Source organism: Heptranchias perlo, chromosome 31, assembly GCF_035084215.1.
Source record: "Heptranchias perlo isolate sHepPer1 chromosome 31, sHepPer1.hap1, whole genome shotgun sequence".
Taxonomy (NCBI): domain Eukaryota; kingdom Metazoa; phylum Chordata; class Chondrichthyes; order Hexanchiformes; family Hexanchidae; genus Heptranchias; species Heptranchias perlo.
This window is the reverse complement of record NC_090355.1, coordinates 23,539,836-23,551,230: the sequence shown is the minus strand read 5'-3', so window position 1 is coordinate 23,551,230 and position 11,395 is coordinate 23,539,836.

Genomic DNA, 11,395 nt, shown 5'->3' with positions numbered 1-11,395 from the left:
GGGATGGCCATAGCGAGGTGTTTGTCCTCATTGATGACATGTTGAAGGCTGCGGAGAACATGGCGTAGTTTCTCCGCTCCGGGGAAGTACTGGACGACAAAGGGTACTCGGTTGCGTCCCGTGTTGGTCTCCTGAGGAGGTCTATGCGATTTTTTGCTGTGGCCCGTCGGAACTGTCGATCGATGAGTCGAGCGTCATATCCCGTTCTTACTAGGGCGTCTTTCAGCGTCTGTAGGTGTCCATCGCGTTCCTCCTCGTCTGAGCAGACCCTGTGTATTCGCAGGGCCTGTCCATAGGGGATGGCCTCTTTGACGTGGTTAGGGTGGAAGCTGGAAAAGTGGAGCATCGTGAGGTTGTCCGTGGGCTTGCGGTAGAGTGAGGTGCTGAGGTGCCCGTCTTTGATGGAGATTCGTGTGTCCAAAGCCCACGGACAACCTCACGATGCTCCACTTTTCCAGCTTCCACCCTAACCACGTCAAAGAGGCCATCCCCTATGGACAGGCCCTGCGAATACACAGGGTCTGCTCAGACGAGGAGGAACGCGATGGACACCTACAGACGCTGAAAGACGCCCTAGTAAGAACGGGATATGACGCTCGACTCATCGATCGACAGTTCCGACGGGCCACAGCAAAAAATCGCATAGACCTCCTCAGGAGACTAACACGGGACGCAACCAACAGAGTACCCTTTGTCGTCCAGTACTTCCCCGGAGCGGAGAAACTACGCCATGTTCTCCGCAGCCTTCAACATGTCATCAATGAGGACAAACACCTCGCTATGGCCATCCCCACACCTCCACTACTCGCCTTTAAACAGCCACCCAACCTCAAACAGACCATCGTTCGCAGCAAATTACCTAGCTTTCAAGAGAACAGCGTCCACGACACCACACAACCCTGCCACGGTAACCTCTGCAAGACATGCCAGATCATCGACACAGATACCACCATCACACGAGAGGACACCACCCACCAGGTGCATGGTTCATACTCCTGTGACTCGGCCAACGTTGTCTACCTCATACGTTGCAGGAAAGGATGCCCCAGAGCATGGTACATTGGCGAGACCATGCAGACGCTGCGACAACGGATGAACGGACACCGCGCAACAATCGCCAAACAGGAGGGTTCCCTCCCAGTCGGGGAACACTTCAGCAGTCATGGACATTCATCCACCGACCTTCGGGTAAGCGTACTCCAAGGCGGCCTTCGAGACACACGACAACGCAAAATCGTCGAGCAGAAATTGATAGCCAAGTTCCGCACCCATGAGGACGGCCTCAACCGGGATCTTGGGTTCATGTCACGCTACACGTTACCCCACCAGCGAACAAATGTTATCTGTTTTTAATATAATGGGTCATTTGCTGGCTTTCTCTGCCTTCCGGATGTTTCTGCCTCTCTCTGTTTTTTTTTCCTGTTTGTTTTTTTGTTGAATGTGTATTCGGGGGTTCTGCAGGTGACACCTCTCTGTCTGAACACGGTGATTGCCTTGGCAACGGGCAGTTGCAGGGGCAGTCTGTAAACACCATGTATTGTTCTATATGTATAAATGCGTAGGCTTCAAGGAGCTCCTGACAATTACCTGACGAAGGAGGAAGCCTCCGAAAGCTTGTGAATTTAAAATAAAATTGCTGGACTATAACTTGGTGTTGTAAAATTGTTTACAAGTGATTTTTTAAGGAAGGCTTCAAAGGAGGAAAGGGAGGTGAAGGGGTTGCCAACCCTCCCTGATTGTCCCAGTATTCTCCAGAAAGTAAATTTTCCTACGAGCAACCCAGGAGATGAACATAGCTAATTATATTATCAGGCAGGGGGATATGGTGGTGATTTTGAAGCCTCCTGCCTGGCGGAGAAGGGGTGGAAGCACCTCAAAAACGGTGAGGTATGACCGCCCTGTTTGAGCCAACAGCATGATTGATGCTATCTTCCCACGGGTCCAATGCTGGGTGTCAAGCAGTAGCCCCTTTTTAACATGCAAGCCGTGTTCCTATGACATTCATAGGACTGTAGTCCGCTGACCCTATGTTAATGAGACCTGTTCCTCAAAATGGACCAGGACTCCTGTTGGCAGAAGCCTCCCAGTATATGTCAAGCAGAGTTGGCAACCTTGGAGGGAATTCCAGAGTGTGGAGCCTAGATATCTGAAGGCATAGCCACCAAAGGTGGGATTAAAGCAGGGGGGGGGGGGGGGGGGGAGGAGCAGAGGAGACACACTGAAGGTTAGGGTCTGAAAAATGGAGAGTTCGGGAGAGGATTGTAAGGCTGGAGGAGATTCTGGAGACAAGGAGGGGATGAGGCCATGAAAGGATTTAAACACGAAGATGAGAATTTTAAGTTTGAGGCATTGGGGTCTGAAAGCCATTGTAGTTTTGCGAGCAGGGCGCGGTATGGGTTAGGATACGGGCAGCAGAGTTTTGGATGAGCTGAAGTTTACAGAAGGTGAAGAATTGGAAGTTGGCCAGGAGAGCATTGGAATAGTTGAGTTTGGAGGTGACAAAGGCATGCATGAGGGTTTCAGCAGCAGATTGGCTGAGGTAGGAAATGTTGCAGAGGTGGAAGTTAGGTGATTTTTGACATGAAGCGTATATGGGGTCATAAAACTCAGCTCGGGGTCGAAAGGGACACAGATTGCGAACAATCTTGTCCAGCCTGAGACAATGGCCGGGGAAGGGGATGGATTAAGTGGCCAGATTATGGCTTTTTTGTAAATTATATTTCAGGAGAATTTAGTCGGGTGTCATGAAATATTACTTTGTTCCACCACATGATGCTATCCTTTTCCATTACATTTTGTTTTGACATTAGTGAAAATGTATGAGCAAAGGAAGCTAAACAGACTAGAAATCATTTTGAAGAGACATTGTTACTTGTTAAAATATTTAGCAAGATACTTAGGCAGATTCAGAATCCTGTCTGCTGCTATTCATGTTAAAATGTATGAAATGTACTTGGAAAAAAGATGCACTTTGTTAGCTACCACATATATTTAGCCAAGCAGCCAATGCACTGACAACTTAGTGAAACATTTGGAACTGTCCCTAATCTCATCTGTAGGGCAACAAAAGGCTTTTGAATTTATATATAATCAAAGGGCAAGAATATCGAAATAAGACTTTTCTTTGTTTATAATCACTTTTGCTGATTCATTTAGTTTTAGATTCCTCTGTGCCACACAGCATTCCCTACCCGTGTCCAGGCCTCTTCCAATGTTGCTCTATCCTGGGAACTAAAGTTGAATGCCTGAACCTACATTTGCGAGGAGGTGCACAGAACCATTGTTACAACATTGAAACCTGAAATTTCATTTACCTGAGAGCTTGCACTGCCATGTCCCAAAACGCCATAGGAACGTCACACATGGCAAACCTGCCAAATTTTGCTTATTTCCATTGAGGTTTACTTTTTTTAAAAATGAAAAACATTTTTTCTCTTGCTTGTATAAAAAAAGAATTCAATTCATTCCAGTGAGTTTTTAGTCTGTGTCAATGTTTTTCTTCACTCTGCTAAAAGTTTGGCCTTTGCAGGTATGCATAATCCAAGTACACAATGACATTCCATCTAGCTTTTTTGCTTCAGGGAAAAGTCAAGTGTGCTGCTTGGTGTTTACCCTTGATAGTTTTGTAAAGGTAAATTAAGGATGTAAACTTATGTACTCTATTGTTGAACTACTGCTAAATAAATTAAAAGAATGTACTCTGAGGTAAGAGCCCCAAAATAGTGTTAATTTTGCATACCTGTTCAAAACATACTTAGTTTGAAAAGAAAAGAAAAAAAATCCTGTTAAAGTAATTTTTCTCTTTGCAATGGATGGATGGCTGTCTTTTGACTGGAGCCTTTATCATCACTCAAACATGAGCTTTGGGCCTTCAACCTGAGTTTCCAGGAAGACAGTTTCTTATAGTTTTCAGTGGGGCATGCTGGGAACTGAGGCTTATCACCAAAGTGTCACATTTCAACAACCAGTGTCGGAATCAGTGTGAAGAGAGGAGCTCTGCCTAATAGACCAATCACTGTCTGATAAAATACAAAAATGTCATATAAAATTACATTTTTTTAAATGTCTAAATATCAGGAAGGGTACATTTGAAGACTGTTGTAGGTCCCTTTTTCAGAACATTCCTTTACCAATAATGTCCTATATAGAAAGATTGTAAACAATTTTACAACACCAAGTTATAGTCCAGCAATTTTATTTTAAATTCACAAGCTTTCGGAGGCTTCCTCCTTCGTCAGGTGAACATCGTTCACCTGACGAAGGAGGAAGCCTCCGAAAGCTTGTGAATTTAAAATAAAATTGCTGGACTATAACTTGGTGTTGTAAAATTGTTTACAATTGTCAACCCCAGTCCATCACCGGCATCTCCACATCATGACTATATAGAAAGAGTGTGATTACTAATGGCAATGACCCTATCTAATACAGTGGTGCTCAGGTTTTGCTGTAGTCTTTTTTAGTGACACTACTTTTTAACTAACATTCCTATGTTTCCTACTGCACCTTTTTCTTCAAACTCCTGGTTGTAGAGTAGTGAAACACATTGTATCTGGGTGATACAGTGTAGTAGTATTGCAGTATTCTGCTGAGAGATAGGCCAGGATTTTGACCTTGAGCCGGGAAGAGGGCGGGGGAGTTGAATTGCAGACAGGAAACCCATTAGTACGGGTTTCCTGGACATCCTTACGATTTTGACGTTAGAACGTCTTTTATTTTATTTTGTCGGTTTCTCGTCCGACTGGCCGGCCTGATTGACAGGCTGGCCTCAGTCGGGTGGGAGCAGAGCAAGGAAGAGGACGGACGTATAAAGGAAAAAGTCTACAGGCAAGTCTTAGATTGTATGGATTTGGTGGGGGGGGGGATGCATGGGTGGGCACTGGGGGGCATAGGGGCACCTGGGGGCATCCAGTCATGGGGGGAGGGATCGGGGGTCAATCACCGGAGGTCAGTCATTGACGGGGGGCGGGGGGGGGGGGGGGGGGGTCGGGATCGGGGGTCATCGCGGTGGTCCGCAATCATTGGGGGGGGGAAATTGGGGGTCATCGTGGGAATCCGCGATCGTTGGGGAGATTCAGGAGTCATTGCTGTGGTCCATGATTGTTGGGGTGGGGGGGGGGAATCGTGGGTCATCACGGGGGTCCATGATCGTTGTGGGGGGGGGGAGGTATCCACTGAATCAGAAATGGCTAAGAGGAGAATTAATAGTGTTTTTCTTTAAATTATTAAGGGTTTTGATAGAGTGATTAGGGAATGGTTATTTCCTCTGATTGGGAAATCAGTGACAAGCGGCCATCAATTTAAAATAGTCACTAAGAGAGAGGTTAGGAGAAATGTCTTTAAGCAGAGGACTGTTGGATCTGGGAATGCTTTCCCACAGGGAGTGTTTGAGGCAGAGAACAATGCATCTCTTAACGGAAAATGGGATAAATAATTGAAGCAGAGAAAAATGCAGGGCTGTGGGAAAAAGCAGGACAGTGGGATTAGTTTTGGATTGCTCTAGCAAAATGACAGCACAGAAACGATGGGCCAAATAGCCTCCTTTTGTGATGTAAACATCTATGGTTCCAGGAGTTAAAGTCAGCAAGTTAGTTGCCAGACCATTTTTTTGTATCTTTACATGGTCATTCCAAAACTTTAGACTAAGATTTGCCATTAGGTAATGATGGTTTTCCAGTTAAAATGTGAATTGTAGCAGAAAATAAGCAAAGACTAATCATGCTATTGTCTTCTGGACCATTAGTATCAAGAAGAAACAGTATCCTCCCCTGTGGAATATCTGCTGCTACAATAAATGGACTCTAACAATCAATTCAAAACAATTTGCCTAGAAACAATTGCGGATGAAATTTTCAAAAAGGGAGAGGCGATGCTCCAAGACTATATCAAGGAGGTTGTACAGAAGAACTTGATGTCAAACTGCATGAAATCAAAATAAATCCATCTGATAACATAACATTGTGATGGATGAAAGATTGAGCAATTAGGAGGTGCAATTATCATGGAATCCACGGTGGTGCTGTAATAGCAGACTGTTATCTTCAAGATGTTGAACAGTAATTCCATTCACAAGCTTCTCGAGCCTCACGCCCAGGAGGAATATTACATTGATGGATCGATCGTTGTATGGAAGCATTGGCTCTCCCTTTTTATATAAAAAAAATGACTGTTTTCACAGTAGGTTTCCATTGTGAGAGGAGGAATACTCTTTGTACATTTGTAAAAATTATAATTACAAACTGCTTCTTATAAAGCAAAAATTTATATTACACCTGGACTACTGGCTGAGGCATTGCCAGGATTTCAGGAAAATACACTTTCAATGAATAGGCTGAATAATTTAATCCATTTGGAGCCCTTCTCATTTCTCAAGTTCATCTTCTGCTCAGATATCTGGAAAACATCTCTTAAATCTAATATTAAACAAAAAAAAAATCACTATGTTAATTATGTGTATCCTGCTCCGTCTAATATTGCCCGAGTTGATTGGGGCAGGGAGGGTGGTAAAGTTGGCAAGAATATTTCCTGCACATTTGCATTTACACCTAAAAGGGGAGGCTACAAAACCAGGAGGAAAGATGAAAAAATGGTGCTGATGTGATAATCAAATAAAAGTACGGTGTATAACTCAAACTATAGCACTATCAATAATTAGCCTTTGTTAAAGAAAGTATATAATTTTGTATAATGGTCTGATAAATTAATCCTTCATATCCTACATCAATGATCCCAAATTAACAATGGTAGGATGACAATGGTACCAAATCATTGTCACCAATGATATACTCAGGTCATAGAACAACACCGAGATAGACTAACAAACCAGTAATAAAATAAAGACAAACATTCCTTTTCATAAAACACTGTTTTAGACACTTTTGGCACAAAACACTCAACATAAAACTTCTGTTTGTACCCATTTAGTAATAATGATATAGAAAAATCATTGGCCTGTCAATGGTTATAATCACAAATGATAAAGAAAGTTTGTTCTTAAATTTTTTTCTGCAGCTTCTTTCCTTTGTGTGTTCATATTTATTCATGTTAACATTGCAGTGCCCCACAAATAAATCATTAAAATACATTACTCCCTCCATCTCATTCCCTCTCCCCCCACCCGCACACAAACTCAAAGTACAGAAACATATTTGAAATGTGATTAATTTAGAAATGTTACTTTTTTGGAGCAAGTGGCAATAATATAAATTACCCCTTTGGGTTGCTGATCTTCATCTGCATGTTGCTAGCATTTACCATTGACTTGAGATCTCTGTCATTTGTAAGTAAAATGCACTGTTTAAATTCTTGATCCCTGAAATCTATTTCATTCTAGCTGTAATTTGTGTTGAGAAATGTAGTATTTATTTTATAATTTTGCAACTTATTTGCTTTTCCCCTCTTCTCCTCCCCCCCCCCCACAACCGAGTATTCCCAATGTACTGTACCTTCGCCAGCTGAGAAAGCAATCTCTGCTTGGTGTCTCTTAATGCTGACCCAAAACATGAACTCACTTTGTGGGGAATTATAGATATGAACTTGTGGCCTGGTACTCCATGACGCAGTGCTGAGCTTCGAGTACCACTGTGCCGCCTTTTTAATTACAATTTATATTTCCCCCCATCAAAGCTCTTGCATGTCATGTATTCCTCCATCACCAAAAGGTCTGGTAGGTACCTACTCCCAAGTCCCTGCCTGTGCAATCTTAAACTATGATGTGGAGATGCCGGTGATGGACTGGGGTTGACAAATGTAAGGAATCTTACAACACCAGGTTATAGTCCAACAGTTTTATTTAAAAATCACAAGCTTTCGGAGGCTTTCTCCTTAGTCAGGTGAGCGAGCACACTCGCTCACCTGACGAAGGAGAAAGCCTCCGAAAGCTTGTGAGTTTTAAATAAAACAGTTGGACTATAACCTGGTGTTGTAGGATTCCTTACAAATCTTAAACTAGTTGATAGAGATATTCAAAAGTAACACAGGTAATTTTCCCTCCATTTCTTCTTCCCTCCCACTGCCCTCGGGACAACTTGAACGCACTAAATAGTATTCAATTCAGGACATTAATACACTGCACTTGGGGTTGCATGATTAAAATTTGTTAAATGTATAGCATCCAGCTGCCCTGATGGCCAAGTTGGTAAAGACGGATTGTTATTCAGTAATATAGACCAGTAGGTTTCAGGTTTGATTTTTGGTCTGTGCTGAGAGTGATTTCAGCTGAGGTGCTACAACTGGCTTCAGTGCTGTTGTGCTATGGAGGGGAAAATCATTCACCCTTCATGCTTTATCCAGTGAGCCCTGCTGGGAAGCGCATGTGTGTGGACATCAGGGGAAGATACAATTGGCTTGACAAGTGGGCTGGAGCGAGAACGTGATGCTTCAGTTTTGCAGAGCCTTCGTCAGACCCCTTCTGGCGTACTGAGTTCAGTTTTGGGCACCAAATTAAATTATGCGGACAGATTGCATAAACTTGGTTTGTATTCCCTCGAGTTAGAAGTTTGAGGGGTGATCTAATAGAAGTGTCTAAAATGATAAAGGGATTCGATAGGGTAAATACAGAGACAGTTTCACTGGTGCTGGAATCCAGAACAAGGGGCATAATCTTAAAATTAGAGCTAGGCCAGTTAGGAGTGAAATCAGGAAGCATTTTTTCACACAAAAGGTAGTGGAAATCTGGAACTGTCTCCCCCAAAAGGCTGTGGATGCTGGGCCAATTGAAATTTTCAAGACTGAGATCAATAGATTTTTGTCAGGTAAGGGTATCAAGGGATATGGAAAAAAGAAGGGTAAATGGCGTTGCGGTATATATCAGCCATGATCTAACAGAATGGCAGAACACACTTGAGGAACTGTCAACATACTGTCTGAGCACAAAGAACAACCATTTGGGGGAGGAACCGGAAGGTGCCCAGTGTTATGATTTGGGTTCTTTTCATTTTTTTAAGTCTGCATATTTTTGGCTTCTGTATTTCAGACTACATTCGCAGGTGAGCTCTATGTCCCAGAGAGAGAGTTTTCACTTGCCTTAACATCTAGGTAAATTCATACTGTGCCCAGGGAATGAACAGAGAACCCTCTTCAGTTTATTAAACTGATCTACCTTGTTTTCAGAAGGTGGCAGAATGACATTATACTGAACTTTGACTGAGGCATTAACTGCCAAACAAATTTATTAAGCACTCATAGAACAAATGAATAGCAAAAAAGAAAGAGCTTGCATCGATATAGTATCTTTTACAACCTTGGGATGACTCAAAGTGCTTCATAGCCAATTAAGTACTTTAGAATCATAGTTACTGTTGTAATGTAGGTAAACACAGCAGCAGTTTGCAATAACATAATATATATTGCTTAAATAACAACAATGACTACACTTCAAAAGTAATTTATTGGCTGTGAAGTGCTTTGTGCTGTCCTGAGATTGTAAATAGTACTGTATAAATGCAATTTCTTTCTTTGCAGCAGTTATTAAGCTTAGCTAATTACTCAATAATTAGAAAAAATAGGTAGTTTGCAACTATGTTATGAGTAATATTCTTTCATAGTGGCTCCTTTTTCTCACCTTTTATGGAAGCTATCTATTTATCTTCAAAAGCTTCAGTCAGACTCTGATTTGAAGAAGACAGGTCGGTAAATACATTCTAAAAAAAATGTCTCGGGCCAGCAGATTTAAATAACTGCCAATCAAACATATTTGTAAAAATCCCACAAGATGTTTGTATTTGATCTGAATGCCTTAGGTCCTCCCTTGGACAACAACAAACAGACAAACCGATTAAAACCTGTGACAATTGTATTAAATTATAGGAACATAGGAACAGGAGTAGGCCATTCAGCCCCTCGTGCCTGCTCCGCCATTTGATAAGATCATGGCTGATCTGTGATCTAACTCCATATACCTGCCTTTGGCCCATATCCCCTAATACCTTTGGTTGCCAAAAAGCTATCTATCTCAGATTTAAATTTAGCAATTGAGCTAGTATCAATTGCCGTTTGCAGAAGAGAGTTCCAAACTTCTACCACCCTTTGTGTGTAGAAATGTTCTCTAATCTCACTCCTGAAAGGTCTGGCTCTAATTTTTAGACTGTGCCCCCTACTCCTAAAATCCCCAACCAGCGGAAATAGTTTCTCTCTATCCACCAAATTAAGCTGGGATATGATTTTTGTGAGTGAAGCTGGCTTTTAACCCTTTATGTGCCATATTAAATCTTAGACAAAAATGCTTTACTTTTGTTACACCTGACACCCTTGGAAATGTACACCAGTAGGTGTCAGCCGTGGCTCAGCGGTAGCACTCTCGCCTCTGAGTCAGAAGGCCCCACTCCAGAGACTTGAGTACAAAATCTGGGCTGAAGGAGTGCCGAAGGTCCCGTCTTTCAGATGAGATGCTATACCATGGCCCCGCCTGCCCTCTGGCCGAAAAAGATCCCATGGCACTATTTCGAAGAAGAGTAGGGGAGTTCTCCCCGGTGTCCTGGCTAATATTTATTCCTCAACCAACACCTAAAAACATCTGGTCATTATCACATTGTTGTGTGCAAATTGGCTGCCACGTTTCCTACATTACAACGGTGACTACAATTCAAAAGTACTTCATTGGCTGCAAAATGCTTTGGGACGTCTTGAGGTCGTGAAAGGCGCTATATAAATGTAAGTCTTTATTTCTTTTTCAATGTTTTCAAAAGAGGAGGAAAGGTGAACATCAACAAAAAAAATCTCATTGTTGGACCATTGCTGTTTTAATTATATAATTGTTTGCACACATTTACATGGAAAAATGCATATAAACCAATAAATATCTATTTTATCAATAATTGCTGATACAAATAGCTGATTTCCATTGCCTATGATGGCTAATAGGATAGGAAATCACCTTCTGATCTCACATCCCAGTATTTTCTACTACACGTCCTGTTTTTTAAAAAAATGTATAAATTCTTCTTTGTTCGTATGTGGAGTCCCTTAAGAAGAAAGTGCCTGCAGGTGTGATCATTGCAATGAATATCAAGTTACAGCAGTGCAGAGCCTTTTGATCAGCAATCAGCACATGGCTGCTAATCAGGGAGACTTTATTGCACTGAAAATCATGTCAACCAATGATGCTCAAGGTGCCTTCAAGAAACACCGTTGGGGCTTCATTATCACTTCAGAGTGCACGAGAAGTAGATTAGCTCTCATATTGCAGCTCAGTGAACCTTATCGTCCACAGCAATCATTAATTTGATAGGCACTAATGGCTGACACACTTACTACCAGTATTTTATGGGTCACAATTATGTATTTGAAGGAATACTCCAAGGTAAGTCCTTAAATTAAAGAAAAAGAAAAAGCAAAAAATTTTGAAAAAACTTTACCACCCAGTGGATGGTGTCCTGATTCAATCATTATCCTTGTGTTA